The 15,300-nt window shown below is 45.9% G+C and overlaps 1 protein-coding gene across 1 annotated transcript in view; it reads left to right on the top strand.

Annotated features, from left to right (window-relative positions):
- The window catches only part of LOC144685712 (serine/threonine-protein kinase 32A-like), a 157,337-nt gene that overhangs the window by 124,210 nt on the left and 17,827 nt on the right, over nucleotides 1–15,300 (top strand). The window lies entirely within an intron of this gene.

Genomic DNA, 15,300 nt, shown 5'->3' with positions numbered 1-15,300 from the left:
AATAATTGAAGGTTGAGTTAGTAACAGAGGCTGAGGGAGATGTTCAATAGGCTGAAACAAGACCAGAACCAACAGGTGTCTGAAAGGTTGTATATACATCCATTGACAGGAGTTGTGAATGTTGCACAGTGTGTCGAAGTTGAGAATCAAAATAGCTTCAAAGATAGGCCAAGCAAAGAATTAGAGGTTTTTTTTTTATTCTTTCATTGGATGTGGGCATCATTGGCCAGCATTTGTTGCCCATCCTTAATTGCTTGTGCACAGAGTGGCTTGCTAGGCCATTTCAGAGGGTAGTTAAGAGTGAACCACATTGTTGTGAATCACATGTAGGCCAGACTGGGTAAGGGCGGGATTCCCTTCCCTAAAGGATATCAGTGAACAAAAGAGGTATTTACAACAATTGACAATAGTTTCATGGTCACCATTACAGTTTTATATTTCCAGATGTCCCCACTGCATTAGCCTGGACCCTTGAATTATCAGTGCGGTAACATTACCACTATGCCACCATCTCGCCCAAAACCCAAAAGGAATAACCCGTTGTTGTTTCCAACGGGGTGCAGCAACACTTCTGTTTCTTATTTAACTACATTGGAAATTAATTTGTATCATGTTGGCACAAAGGTGTTGCTAAATTGCCAAAGGCTTGTTCCAGTGACAGCATCATCTGGAGAGATGGGCTTACTAAATTTAGAATACAGCGATATTTTTATGATGGGGCCTCAGGGAAGCAACAGACCAGCCTGCCATTGGTGCCTGTTAACCTCAAATGGTGGTAGGAGACAACCATACAATTTAGCCTTGCCTTTGTTTGGGACTTTTCTCACTGTCCTGTCAAATCCTGACTGTCTAATCCCCTTTGAAGAAATATCAGGCCCGAGGCTTCTTGTGCTTTCTGATTGTCACATAGCTCAGGAGCCAGTATGTCAGGAATTTGTGTCAGAATATTTCATGGATGTCAAAACAATTAAATGTCAAAAAATGACTGCATAGGAGAATTTTACAGCTCAGCATTTAGTAAGAGTATCCGGGGGCCATCAGATCCGAGTTATATAGATGGATTCTGTATATCTTTCTGCTCACTAAATGTCTGTTCAATTTTAATGTTTGCAGAAAGCTGTAAGGGATGTTTGACATGGCGCACATGATTGTGGTGACCTGGGGCTTGGGGAAGGAGGTAGGAGTTACAGTCTTGATGACTATCCAGCCAGGTAACTTAACAAATGTTGACATCCAAAGAGAGAGAGAGTGTGATTGGGTTATGTTGAGTCCACAGTTAATGGACTAGGGTTCACATGTATGGGCTCATGGGTAAAGTGCCAGAGGGTTGTTGGTGCCTGAAGAACTCTGCCCACCTAAAAAACCAATGGCTTCAAGGAGATGAGGAGAGAAAATTGCAAATATTAATTAAACCTACTAACATGTGGCAAAGCTGATTAGCAAAGGTGCTAGGCTAGCATCCTTCCTAAGATATTGGTGCTTTGCAGATTGTTATGAATGATATGAAATGTTAAGTTCTTGTTTTATATCAATCATATATATCATTCTTCTACACCATCAATTTAACAATATAAATGAGAATTATGGGATAGGATAGGTTTTACACAGGAACTGTACACCATTGGTGATGACATTATAGAATTCCAGTTGGATTAAAAGGTTGCCAGACTTGGCTCAGTGGGTAGAATTCTTGTCTCTGAATCACAGGATTCTGGGTTCAAGTCCCACTGCAGGGATTGAGCACAAAAATCAAGGCTGAAATTCTAGTACAGTACAGAGGGAGTGTTGCATTGTTAGAGGTGCCTTCTTTCACATGAGATGTTAAACCAAAGCCCCATATCTGCTTGCTTGGTTGGATGTAAAAGATCCTGTGATGCTATTTTGGAGAAGAATGGGAGAGTTACCCCTGGTGTCCTGGTCAATATTTATCCCTCAATCAACGTTGCATAAACAGATTATCTGTGCATTATCATGTTGCTATTTGTGGGAGCTTTCTGTGTGTGAATTGGCTGTCATGTTTCCTACATTACAACAGTGACTACAATTCAAAAATATTGAATTGGCTGTTAAGTGCTTTGAGGCATCCAGGAGTCATATAAATGAAAGTCCTTCTTTCCTTTTTCATGGCCAATTCCATTTAATACTCTTTTCTACTCTTCTACAACATGGATTTTAAAACATATTGTACTGCATTTGTGTTGAAAATATATATTTTACCACCTAATTACCTATAACTGTATATATTGTGCTGACACTATGTAAAGTTTTCACTGTGACTTGAAAGGCAAAACAGAGTGCTTAAAATCAAGTGAAAATACAACTCATAAAACAGTTTTATATACTATTTATCTGAGTAGATTAAACCTTTTGCATGTACTGCCTGCAAGTGTTGACCTTACTTACTGTCACACTTCCCTTGTTGATGAGTTAGGTATCAGTTGTGGCTCAGTAGGTATTCCTCTTGTCTGAGTCAGAAAGTTGTAGGTTCAAGCCTCACTCCAGAGACTTGAGCACAGAATCTAAGATGGTACTCCAATCCAGTCTGAGGGTGTGTGGTATAGTCAGAGGCGTCATTTTATAGTTGAGACATTTAACTGAGACCCCATGAGCGCTCTCATGTGGATGTAAAAGATTCCATGGTGCCTTTCAAAGTAAAGCAAGAGGTATCCTGGTCAATATTTTTTTCCCCAACCAGCAGGTTATCTGATCATAACCCATGACTATGGCGTTGATTTTGCTATGTGCAAATTGGTTTCCTACAGTACAACGGTGACTGCACTTCAAAAGTACTTCATTGGTTTTAAAGTGCTTAGGAGCCTCCTAAAGCCGTGAAAGAATCTATATCAATCCAAGTCCATTTTTTTGAATTGCTTTCTTGGTAACACCCATATTGCTAGAAAACAGCGTACTCTCTAGCTGATTATGAGCAATGCCACAGGATATCTCGTAATATTTAATGAAAAATTACAAACGTGGAAGAACACATGTAATTAGTTGGCAAAAAATGATTTACAGGATTAATTCCCAGACCCTTGTGTGTTACACATGAAAATAATACAATTTGCGTTTTAATAAATGGAACTGATCAATGAGATCCAAGTTGAAAGAAGGCAAGAAGTAGCTAAGAAACACAAACCTGAAAATAGCTCAAGCGAATTCATCACAGAATTGTATAGCGCAGGAGGCTGCCATTTGGTCATTGTGCTTGTGTCAGCTCTTTGAAAGAGCTGTCCAGTTATCCCACTCTCCTGCTCTTTCCCCATAGCCCTGTAAATTTTTATTTTCCGAGTATCTATAAATTCCCTTTTGAAAGTTACTATTGAATCTACACTGTATTTTCCACTGCACTTCCAGACAGTGTATTCCAAATCATAGCAACTTTCTGTGTAAAAAAAATCTCACCTTCCCCCTGTGGTTTTTGACATTTATTTTAAATCTTTGTCTTTTGGTTACCGACCCTCATGTCACTGGAAAACAGTTTCTCCCTATCTAATCTAACAATACCTGTCAGAATTTTGACCAACTCTGTTAAATTTCTCCTTAACCTTCACTAAGGAGAGTAATCCCAGTTTCACCATAAGGACATTAGAACATTAAAATAGGAGCAGAAGTAGACCATACGACCTTTCAAGTCTGCTCTGTCATGCCATAAGATCGTGGCCAACTTTTGGCTTCAACTCCATTTTCCCATCTGCTCCTAATATTCCTTGATTCCCTGAGAGACAAAAATCTGTTTATCTAAGGGTTAAGTATATTCACGAATGGAACATCTACAACCCTCTGGGGTAGATAATTCCAAAGATTCACAACCCTTTGAGTGAAGAAATTTCTTCTCATCTCCGCCCTAAATGATCGGCTCCTTATCCTGAGACTTCATCCCCACCACACCCCTGCCTCCTGCCCCGTGTTCTAGATTCCCACCCAGCGAAACAGCCTCTTAGATTCTACCCTGTCCAGCCCTTTCAGAATATTACAAGTTTCAATGAGATCGCCTCTCATTCTTGAGGGGGTTACACGCAATGGGGATTCAGAGGACAGACTGAGATTCCTAAGTGGAAGATCCAGGGTGTCCACCTGCCACTCCTGCTCCCTTCAGGTGCCCGAGGGCCCCAGCCTCAGTCCTTAAGGGGAAGGGGGGAGGGGGATGTCGAGGTGCCCTGTTTCCCTCTCACATCACCACTGCAGGGACTGGCCCATGACTCTCACAATGGAGTGCAGGTCTGCACACACCTCCATGTTCTGCTGGACCAGGGTCTCCATGGCATCCGCCATCCTTCCCATTGTCTCTGGATACGATGCCCAGTAGAGGCAAAGGCAGTAAAGGTCTTGATAAAGGTGCTGCTAAACAGCACTGGGAAGTCCTCCAAAATAATATCCAGGGAATAACTAAATCCGTCATTTGCCACCTTGATCGACATGGAGGCGTTAAACGCATCTCCGGCCTCAATTACGAGGAACCTCGCAGGGCTCTCAGGGTGTTCTTGGAAAATATCATCCTCTTCATGAAGACCTCCATACACACACATGTGGGAACCACTTCATCAGAGAGCAGGTGGATGCACTCCTCTGACTCATGTGCCATTGTGTTGAGGGCTTTCAATATCTCTGCATGATGTTCTCCCGCCTTCTGCTGACTTTCCAGGATGAGTTGGAAGGCCAAATCCAGAGGTTCATCATCTGACTTGGACCTCACAGATGCCTCTTTCCCAGCAGTCCTCCAAGTGCCGGGGAGCTTGGCCGAACCTGCATCCTCCTGATGCGGACATGTGTCCGTGTGATGACCACCAGATTGTGAACTGAAGCCTGCTCAAAGTCTAGGTCACACCGAGGTGTGTGTCTCTGCGCTGGTGGAGGGTGTGGGGAAGCACTGTGACGTGTCTTCCAGGCTGCTTATTTGCAGCTCTTCATTGAAGGAGGAGTCCTCTTGGCTGAAGGTGAGGACGTGGATGGAGCTGAGGGACTGGCTGGCTGAGGGTGTCGGTCACCTGTGATCCAAAGTAGAGATAATTAATGCATGGCAGCAGAGTCAAAAGCAGGAGAGAGAGCACTCACAGTTATGTTAAGAGAGGGATGATGTGGTGCAGGATCCTCACGAGAGTGTTTGCCACCGACCTCACCATCACCGCAGGCATGATCCACGTCCTCACCAGTCAGCGCGATGGCACGCTCCTCAAAGTGGATGAGGAGCTTAATGTGGGCCACTACACTACTGGTCTGGGACCTCTCCCTGCTGATGTGAGCCAGCTTCTCCTGCATGGAAACAGATGGAGATAGTATGAACAGGACACATGGCACTGCATGGAATGTTTGTGTGGTGAGCGGAGCCATGGACAGGATGAGGATGTGAGCTCCAGAGGATATGAGCCTGATAGAGATGTGAGGGTGTGTGTGAGAGTTAGTGGTGTTGTCCCTTGAGGTGAGAGATCCCTGTGGGCGTATGATGGGTTTGTGAGTGTGTGAGGTGAGAGTGATGAGAAGCATGACTTACCCTGCAGAACGGATGAGACCATTCATCCTGTTGCGGCGTTGGGTGGCTGTCCTGTTTTGCAGGGCATTGGCACTGACCACTACTGCCACTGCTTCCCAAGCCGGATTATTAATGTTGCTGCCCCTCCTGCGGCCAGAGCAGGGTTGGTAGACTTCCACGGCGTCCAAAAGGTGCTCAAGGGACATGTCATTAAACCAGGGGGCTGCAGTCTTCTTGCCTTTTGGGGCCATGTCATCCATGCAGCAGCCCTGGGCTGGAAGCACTGAGAGTTGTGCACTTCAAACATGGCACCGGGGGTGAGGAAGCGGCGAGGTGATGGCGTGGCGGGCGAATGAGAGCCTGCCCGCCATCGAAACTACAAGTTTCTTGGGAATGTATAATTAATACGGCAGGATTGGGGTGATACGGTATGAGATGCCACCATTGCGGATGGCAGGTAAAACGTTTTTCCCGCCTGCTACCGCACTTAGTGCAAATCTGGAACAATTCCACCCTAAGTGTTGGTCAGGTGGGTTGGAGCAGATTATCAGTGCAACTCTGTTGGCTAGGCACTTGCATTGGACGATTCCCAGTTGTGAGATGGGGGAGGTGGAATGTTGGATGAGATACTTCACTTTTATTGCTGGCATACGCATCCTATGGAACAACTGACTTCACAGTTTTAAAAGAAAGATATTAATGTGACTGAGCAAATTGACTCTTCTTTAGAAAAGAAATGACTGGGAGATGACCTGGGGGTGTGGCAGGATTGAATCCAGCCATATGATTGCAGAAAACATTTCTATTGGATTCTCAAATCTGAACTGGGAGTAATTAACTCAACTGAATTTTAACATTGCAATCCTGCCACAATAAAGAGCATTCTCTAGTTAAAATTATAAAAGGGTTCAGTAGCGCAGACAAAGAGAAAATGTTACCGCTTGTGAGGGAGACTCAAATTCTAAGACAGTTACTAATAAATCCAATTGGGAATTTAGGAGAAACTTCTTTATCCAGAGGGTGGTTAGAATGTCGAACTCACTACCATAAGGAGTCATTGAGCAAATAGCATAGATGTGTCAAAGGGAAAGCTAGTCAAATACGGTACATGAGGGAGAAAGGAATAGAGGGATACGTCAATAGGGTTAGATGAAATAAGGTGGAAGGGGGTTTGTTTGAAGCATAGACCTGTTAGGCCGAATGGCCTGTTTCTGCACTGTAAAAATTCTACGTAATTGGATAAGTTAACAACTTCATTAACATAGCAGAGAAAGGAATTTCCTGCCGATACTTTGCTGTGGTCATTATTAATAGCATTGCAGTGCAGTTACAATCCATAAGTCAATGAGATGTAATGAGAATGAATTAAAATGATGTGATATAAACAACACTTAATCAGCTGTAAATCTGCTGACTTAATATCCTTTATATCTAATGACATAGCACCACACAACCCATCAAGTTACCGGTGAATGCGGGAGTGACAGACTTTTTGTTCTGATACTGTAACCTTTCCTGTGAAGTGCAATTGTGTTCTGTTGTGTTATCTGTAATTAATTCTATGAAGTGACTCTTTATCTGATTTTGTCAGCCCACTGCTAAAAAGCACAATGGCTAGAAGTGAATTCTGAAATATTCATTTTTGTATGCCTGCCAGAAAGGGGATCTATTTCCAAGATTTTTTCCAAGGTGCTGTTCCTCCAGTGAAGCTCAGCGCAAACTGGAGGAACAGCACCTCATCTTCCGACTAGGCACTTTACAGCCTTCCGGACTGAATATTGAGTTCAACAATTTTAGATCATGAACTCTCTCCTCCATCCCCACCCCCTTTCCAATCCCCCCCCTTTTTTTTCCCAATAATTTATATAGATTTTTCTTTTCCCACCTATTTCCATTATTTTTAAATGTATTTCCATCCATTGTTTTATCTCTACCTTTTATCCTATTTCGATCCCTTCCCTTCACCCCACCCCACCCCCACTAGGGCTATCTGTACCTTGCTTGTCCTGCTTTCTACCCTTAATTAGCACATTCCTTAGATAATATCACCACCTTCAACACCTCTTTGTCCTTTTGTCTATGCATCTTTTGGCTATCTCCACCTATCACTGGCCCTTTATCCAGCTCTACCCTCCCCCCGCCTTAAACCAGCTTATATTTCACCACTTTTCTATTTTTACTTAGTTCTGTTGAAGGGTCATTCGGACTCGAAACTGCTGAGTTTTTCCAGGTATTTTTATTTTTGTTTTGGATTTCCAGCATCCGCAGTTTTTTGCTTTTATCTTAAACTTTAAGGAAATGGCTTAGTGGCATCATCAAAAAAGCCGGCCCAGGAATTACATGTGGATGTGCGAAATCACACAACTAAAAATATTCCTTTCTTTAAAAGAACTCTGTTCCATTAATTTACTTTTTGTTTAGCTAATACTATGGAGTGAATATTGACACCGCTGTGTCAGCCACTGGGCAGGGATTATTTTACCAATGTCACGGCCAAATTAAAGAAATTGCCATCTCCTGAGTACAGCAGGATTATTTTGGGGTGAAATACAGTAAGTGAAGGATAGTTACAAAATACAAATTATGTAAGTAATATCAATCCCAGTTACCCACCCCAGGCATGATTGATGGGGATTTACCTAATTATCTCCATTCTGGATGGAAGTTGTGCTATCACTATTTGCAGCTCATTCCGACAGTGCATCCTTTACTACATGAATAAAAGTGATCATCTATGTGGGAGCATCCTTTAGACGAAACTCTGTCATACAATTTACTGTGTAAACTAAGTCCATTCAGGAGTAAAGTTACCTTCACTGAAGTAATACTGTTACAATACCCATGGGGGACCCATTAACCAAAATAACCAAATTTATTGAATGCCTCCCAGATGAAGAAATTACCAATAAGGTTCCACTTTTTGTAGGTTTTACTTTAACACAAATCAGAACTAGTGTAAATTAAACATGAATTGACAGGTGAATGATACTTCAGATAAAAAGATAAATTTCATTTCAAACAGTCAATACAACGAGGAAACATCTTACAGAACCACAAGCACCCACAACACTCCCCACACACGTGTGGCACCAGGTGCAATTCCAAAGTTTTCTAACTCGGCTCCCAGTATGTGGGATCTTTCACTTTCCCACTCAATAGATTTGGCCCATGAGTTGCGTTCACCTGCAGCCCTATTCGATCTGAGGTCCCTACATAAGGCTAAGACTGAAAAAGCACACACCTATGAGCATTTTCTCACTCAGGTCACATCAGTCCTGATGGCTTAACTTTCTAGAGTTTCTTTTCAACCAACCAACAATACCCAGTTCACCATCTGGTCCTTTAAAACAATCTCTCAGCTCCTTTGCATGCCTGAGCTATTAACTTTTATCACTCAGTCCCTTTTAGCTCGCTCATACATCGTACCACTAAGAGCTTCTGGTATGTTATTTTACTTCTCACTGCCAAGTAGAAAAACAACGGGTGGAAACGCCCCAGATTTGCACTAAGTGCAGTAGTGGGCGGGTAAAACATCGTTTTACCCGCCAGCCGCGATGGTGGGTTTTCACACTGTATCATCCAAACCCACCACATTATTTATGCATTCCCAGGAAACACACCATTTCTAAGGCAGGCAGGCTCTCATTTTCCCGCTCGCCATCACCTCACCGCTTCATCATGCTGGGCACCATATTTAAAGTCCAGCAATGCACACATCTCAGTGCTTCCAGTCCATGACTGCTACAGGGAAGATGTCCACAAAAGGCAAAATAACTGCAAGCCCCCACATTTAGCAACATGTCACTGGAACGCCTTTCGGATGCCATGGAGTCCTGCCAGGATGTCCTCTACCCCCACTCTGGCAGCAAGATGGTCAGTGGCGTGACCAACCATGCTTGGGAGGCGGCTGCAGCTGTGGTCAGCACCAACGCCTTTTAGAAGAGGACAGCCACCCAGTGCCGCAAGAGGATGAATGATCTTCTCTGTTCCGTCAGGGTAAGTCACTCTTCTCATTACTCTCATCACACACTCACAAACCCATCACACATCCAAAGGGATTTGACTCACTGCCAGTTCAAGGAATATCACCATTCACTCTCCCACACACACCTTCATTGTCCTCATCCTGCCCATGGATCACTCACCTCCCACACTTATCAGGCACACTTATCATCTGGCCTGGCAGGTGCCCTGCTTACACTCTCTCCATCTCTTCATGCAGGACAAGCTGGCACACAACAAGAGGGAGAGGTCGCAGACTGGTGGAGGGACGCCTGAAATCAATGTCCACCTGGACTTTGAAAATAGAGCCATCCAGCTGGCTGGTCACGATCTGGTTCGTTCCTGTGCTGAAGGTGAGGTCAGCGCTGCTCTACCAAGTGAGGATCCAGCAGTGCAACATCCATCAGATAACCATGCTGTGAGTGATGTGTCCTCTTTCACAGGCCACTGCCATGTATTAATTCTCTCTCCTTGCTTCCACAGGCACATCTGGGAAACAGCTGATAGAATCCATGACCCAGGACCTCCAATCAAGCCCCGATGAAACCTCTGAAGAGGAATCTGAAGGCACCCTCCCTGAAGTCCCATCACAGTGCTCACCCACACCCTCCACCAGCGCAGAGATACACACCTCAGTGGGACCTAGCCTTAGAATAGCCTCGGGATCACAATGTGGTGAGCACATTGCACTGTCTGATCCACAGCAGGTGGTGACAGGGACTTCCCAGGTGTCTGGCACTCGGAGGATGCTGGAGGCCAGAAATTTGCAGAGTCCGAGTCAGATGATGAGCCTCTGACTCAGTCATGTCACAGTTGCTGGAGCTGCAAAGGCAAGCTCGGGAACATCAGGAAGGGATTTCCGCTGCACTTCTCAGATTGCAAGGCACAGTGGAGGAGTCCGTCCACTTTCACTCTGAGGTGATAGCGCCAGCAAGTCAATGCACCGAGGTCAACATTGGTAGGATGGCAGCTGCCAGGAGACCTTGGTCCAGGACATCACTCCTGCATGGGCTCAACTCTATCGCTGACGCCATAGTTGGCCTTCAACAGTGTGTAAGTGAGAGGGGTGCCAGACAGCTCGATCTCACTCTATCTACCCCTTCTGCTCAAAGAGTCAGCCTGGGGCCCTCGGGCACCCATAGGGAGGAGAATCAGTAGGTGCACACCCCAGGGCCATCCATCCAGGTGACTCTGGGAGTGTCCGGCCCATCCAATCCCCTGTTCCTGTGACCTCAGCAGCTCCAGCTCCACAGGCCGAGGAGGGGGCCACTGCCTCACAGCAGGACCCTGAAAGCAGGATGGAGCCCTCCAAGTCTCAGCCCTCCAGAGGACATCCTTCAAGGTCATCACAGACAGGGCGTAGCAGTCAGCAGGCTGCCTCCACCTCCGCTGTGGGTGTCTGGGGAGCACCAAGACTTAGTGGCAGGGTTAGGAAAGTTAAGAAGAATTAGTTGCACAGTCTGTGCCCAGGTGTTAATCACTTGTACATACTGCTCACTATTGTCAATAACTCCCAAGAATGTCTCCCTGCCTGTGGCTCCTTATTCTGTTGAGCAGTGATCTTGTCACTCAGATGTGAAAACTTTCTGCACAAGAGAAAGGCAGGTGTAAGGCCTGTGTTTTGTGCAGCCTTCAGACCACAGTGATGGTCCAGCCTCACACTCCCTGGACTCATTACTAATGCCTGCACCTCGGCGGTGCTGGTCATTGCTGCCAGAATGTAGTGGGCAGGCGGCACAGAATTCCGTCATTCCCTCTGTATGCCCTCAGCACCTTTAAGGTGGGGCTGGCCCCCATCTCTTCAGCATCTGTGACCAGTGACGCTGTGCTCCTGAAGGGGTCAGGTGCTGAAGTCCGACAAATGATCAGGTGCTTCTAAAGTTTCATGGCTGCGACTCCATGATATGACCCTGATCACAGAGCGCAAGCGAGCTGCCCTCAGCCAGACAGGAGTCAGACATTCTCAGAGGCTATGTGAAGATCTATGGAGTGTCCTCACTGCGTGTCGTCATCATCCTTCTGCAATCGAGCAACTATTGCGGCCTCCACTGAGTCTCCATGACAGGAGCATTCTCACAGAGGGTATTCGCACTGCCATAAGCCAGACTGGAGTCAAACATTCACAGATGCAATGTGAAGATCTATGGTGTCTCCTCAATTCATCATCCTCCACAAATCTAGCAGTTATGAGGGCCTCCTGGGCACGCCTGCCTCGTCTGGCCAGTGTGATGTCCTCATTGCCACCATCGTTGCCTTTGAGAACCTCCTCACCCTCATCCCCATCAGCGTCCTCCTCATCGGAGGAGACCTCCAGCTCCTCCACCTCCTCCTCTGCCAGCTCATCTCTCTGTTGCAGCGCTAGGTTGTAAAGGGCGCAGCAGACGATGATGATGTGTGACACCCTCTGTGGGCTGTATTGCAGGGCTCCACCAGACCGGCCCAGGCACCGGAACCTCATCTTCAGCATCCCAATGGTCTGCCCCACCAAGTTGTGAGCTGCAGCATGAGCCTCATTATAGCGTCGCTCTGCTGCAGCCTGAGGCTGCTGTACTGGTGTCATCAGCCACAGCCTCTGCAGGTAGCCCTTGTCCCTGAGGAACCATCCCTGCAGCTTCTGTGGACTCTGGAAGACTTCAGGGATCTGTGACCAATTGAGAATGTTGGGGTCATGCACACTCCCTGGAAGTCGCGCGCAGACCTGAAGGATGCGTTTGTGGTGGTCACCCATAGCAGGAGGTGGTGGCATAGTGGTATTGTCACTATAGTGATATTGTCATTGACTAGTATTCTAGAGACTCAGGGTAATGCCCTGGGGACCCAGGTTCAAATCCCACCATGGCAGATGGTGAAATTTGAATTCAATAAAAATCTGGAATTAAAAATCTGATGATGACCATGAAACCATTGCCGACTGTTGTAAAGATCCATCTGGTTCACTAATGCCCTTTAGGGAAGGAAATCTGCTGTCCTTACCTGGTCTGGCCGACATATGACTCACTCTTAAATGCTCTCTGAACAAGGGAAGGGCAATAAATGAGCATCATTTGAGTGCAGTCGATCGCACCCTGCACCTGCGGGAAACCTGAGATCTGGACGAATCCAATCACTCTTGCATCCTGGCTGTCCTGGTCCCAGATGAAATGCACAAAGTTGTGTGGCTCCATGAAGATGGCATCCGTGACTTCATGTATGCATTTGTGAGTGGAGGCTTGTGAGATCCTACAGAGGCCACCTGTGGAGCCCTGAAAGGAGCCACTGGCATAGAAATTGAGCAGCGGGGTCACTTCACGGCCATGGGCAGTGGATGCTCTCCATGTCCCCGTGGCGCCGAATCCTGCAGCAGGCAGCAGTCTTTGGTGACATTGGTTCTCGGTCATCTGCAGGAATGAAAGGCAGCATTTATAGATCCTAGATCCTGGTTCTAGCTAGGCACCAACCAGTGACGGCTCATTGTGGCTCTTCGGCTGCATGTGCAGGAGCCCCAGCTGCCCCTTCTTCCTGAGGTTGCTGCTCCTGCCTCTGTGCAGCCAGGAGCCTCATTTGCTCTCTCCTCCATCTGCTCTCTGTAGGTCATCAGGCATACAGCTAGCTCACCAGGCTCCATGATCCTGATGTACTCCTCTTGCGGGGTGAAAGAGACAGACACGTAGTTAGCATGGGTGTACTAGGAACCTGTCCTGGTTAAGTGTGAAGGACCCTTAATGCTTCCCAGACAGTGCTGGCCACCACTTGGATGGCCAGAGTTTAGTGCGCTGCATGGCTGCCCGAGACTCCACCCACCTCCGCTCCACTCCACCCAACCGATTGGTGACAGCTTTGCCCATTGGACTGCATGCTGTGCTCTCAGCTCAGGCACAGGCATTCTTCTAACCCACACTGCAAGGCTGCACCATTAGCTTGAACCATGGGGGCGACTGGTTCAAACCGGGATGCTAACATTGCAAGGGGCTGTGAGTGCCTCTACCAATGACTGATCCAAGGCCAGCTTTAGCAAGGAGATTGTGTGACGTGTGCAGTCGTCCAACTGTTCTGCAGTCCACTAAAACACTCATGACTTTACAGTATGTGCCGGGGGAGGTGAAAAGCTCTGGATCACTTGGTGGCACTTTGATGCCTCTGCATTGCTTGAGTGGGCAGATAAGCTAGAAGCCCAACTCCAATCATATCAGTGGCTGTGCCTGAACTGTCTCAGCTGCAGAGGAATGGTCACTTTATACAAGGTTTCCCTAATGCGTGGCCACTTTCATTGCCCACCCTACCCCCCACCCCGAATGCTTGTGCACTATATTCAACGGCAGGGCTGCCCTTGCCCTCCCCCCACAAGTCACTTCAATGTCAGGGCTGCCCTTGACATCCCCCAACACTCCTCAAGCTTGAAGTCCAAGAGGTGACCCTGGCAAGCGCTACACATTGTTGCTGTGCACTCACCTCTGAGTTCCCCTCAAAGTGCAGCCAGCCAAGTGCATGCCTTTTATATGCTGTTGTGAAAAACATTGGCGATCGCGCCATATTGTCAGCTCACGCCACCGAACACACCCAACGCCAACGGACACAGAAAATCCCAGCCAACCTTTTCATACAGATCTTTGCGGGCTTCACCTCACATGAATGCTGTGTACCTTTCTGTCTCTGTCTGCTTTCTCTCTGTATCTGCATTTGTGTACTGAACACCTTCTGCCTGCAGCTCTTCTTTGTGTCTGGCACATGGCTTCCGCATTTTAATTTCTTTTCTGTCGGTACTGCTTCTAAGGTCACATGGGCCAGTACTACTTCTTATTCGAGAAAATTACAATTGGTCCTATTACAATTGATGCAAACACTTAAAAGTCCTTTTTAAACATTCTTAAAACCAATTACAGGTTCTATAAACATCTGAAAGAAATGACAAATTTTCCTTACAGTACTTCTTCCAGGTCATAGGTCATCACAATACTGATCTATTAAGTTGCTGTGTTTTGACTGGTGCACATCTTAATACCTTTCCCCACCCCAGTACTACTGAAGAGATGATTTATTCTGGTGCCCCCACCTCTCAAATCTGCATAGCCCATAGTTATTTTGTTCTGTGCTTTTCATTTCTTGGACTTGGCCCATTTGACTCAAAAGAACATGTAAGTTTGAACTGTTGCTCTAACAATTCTTCAAACTTCACTGATCCATCTCTTGATTTGTTGAATGTTAGACCTTCAATCAATTGAATGATAAGTGGTCTGACTCCTATTGTAAATGAGTGGGCCAGTTGGAGAGACAGAAAGAAGTAACTAATTAAATAAAGGGTAAGATAGGAGACATGGGAAGAAGATGAGAGCAGTGTTATTTATGTATTTTTAGCATATTCTCTCAGTGCTGATAACATCTCAGTACTATTAAATGAGTAATATTCAATTAATCTTCATTTCTATAGAACCTTTAACATTTAAAATGTCCCAAGGGTCTTCACCTGAGACAAAATTGATTCTGAACCAAAAAAGGAGACATTAGGACTGGTGACCAAAAGCATAGCCAAAGAGGTCAATTTTAAAGAGCGTCTTAAAGGAAGAGTGAGAGGTAGAGAGCCAAAGGAAAGAATTTCAGACCTTAGTGCCAAGGCAACTGATGAAACAACTGCCAATTATGGGATGAAGGAAGTGAGGGATGGACAGGAGGCCAGGGTAGGAGGAACCCGGAGTGTTCGGAGGACTTTTAAGACTGGATAAGTTACAGAGTCACATGAGATAATAGTGTTAAAAATAAAATGGCTGGCTTGGGGTGTACAAGATTCCAGAACTCTAAAGGCATGAATGCTTTACGAATTCAACTCAGAAAATTGCTTAAGGAAATTTTTTCACAAA

Source organism: Cetorhinus maximus, chromosome 10 (assembly GCF_964194155.1).
Source record: "Cetorhinus maximus chromosome 10, sCetMax3.hap1.1, whole genome shotgun sequence".
Taxonomy (NCBI): Eukaryota; Metazoa; Chordata; class Chondrichthyes; order Lamniformes; family Cetorhinidae; genus Cetorhinus; species Cetorhinus maximus.
This window is presented reverse-complemented; position numbering and strand designations above follow the sequence as displayed.